The sequence below is a fragment of the Triticum aestivum genome, chromosome 4B, assembly GCF_018294505.1.
Source record: "Triticum aestivum cultivar Chinese Spring chromosome 4B, IWGSC CS RefSeq v2.1, whole genome shotgun sequence".
NCBI classification, from domain to species: Eukaryota; Viridiplantae; Streptophyta; class Magnoliopsida; order Poales; family Poaceae; genus Triticum; species Triticum aestivum.
In genome coordinates, this window is record NC_057804.1 from 649775595 (window position 1) to 649776753 (window position 1159).

General features: G+C 41.0%; 1 protein-coding gene across 1 annotated transcript in view; it reads right to left on the bottom strand.

Moving 5' to 3' along the window:
- Positions 1 to 1159, bottom strand: part of LOC123089615 (obtusifoliol 14-alpha demethylase-like) — a 4797-nt gene that overhangs the window by 2554 nt on the left and 1084 nt on the right. The gene's annotated exons all lie outside the window — the stretch shown is intronic.

A 1159-nucleotide genomic window follows, 5' to 3' on the forward strand; every position in this document is an offset into this window, starting at 1 on the left:
TCAAAGACATATACTAACATAACTGAGATTCCATATGTAATTCATGGACATTTGCACATTTGTAGAGTGTGTGTGCGCGCGCGCGGGCGCGTGCGTGGATGATCGATATTAGGAAAAAATTAGCCCTGCCAAAATTTGATAATTTTTAAAGGCAAGCATTGCAAAATTTAAAAATAGGTATATGATGTTGTTTTGTTTTTTAGATAAAAGGCCCAACCCGACTATATATTAATAAAGCCACCTAATGTACGACAAGGCATGCTGTTTTGTTCTGCTTATCTATTAGTACAAAGCAGTCATCCAACACAATATCAATACATTGGTCTTGTTTCCGAATATCCAATTTAGAAATTCTGTCCTATAGTATTGCCCAAATGGTAGAGAGTAGGGCCCCCATGCCAGTATTGCTTCGTTTATATTCATGGGTTAGTAGGAACTTTCCATTGCAGTTAAGGGTGCAAACGGCTAGCCTTTAGGGCATTCTTTGTCCTCTTTAGTTTAACTAAATGTTATAGCTACATAAATTACCGAAAAAGGGTTTCCACTGCTTTATATAAAGCAACCATCACCACAAACATTTGCATGACCAGATACGATAGTTACATCAATTGAAAATGCAGTTCATTGGTTAAACTAAAAGGCGACATATTCAACAGTTAGGTGTGGTGGAGATGCGTATGTTGAGATGGATGTGTGGCCACACGAGGAAGGATCGAGTCCGGAATGGTGATATACGAGATAGAGTTGGGGTAGCATCAATTGAAGAGAAGTTTGTTCAGCATCGTGTGAGATGGTTTTGGCATATTCAACGCAGGCCTCCAGAAGCTCCAGTGCATAGCGGACGGCTAAAGTGTGCGGAGAATGTCAAGAGAGGTCAGGGTAGACCGAATTTGACATGGGAGGAGTCCGTTAAGAGAGACCTGATGGATTGGAGTATCACCAAGGAACTAGGTATGGACAGAGGTGCGTGGAAGCTTGCTATCCATATGCATCCATGACTTGGTCGCGAGATCTTATGGGTTTCACTTCTAGCCTACCCCAACTTGTTTGGGACTAAAGGCTCTGTTGTTGTTGTTGTTGTTGTTGTTGTTGTTGTATAAGGGGAAATCAAGGGCTAGAGCTTTGTCATGGTTCTGATAGTTTTGCTAAAAAAACTTAA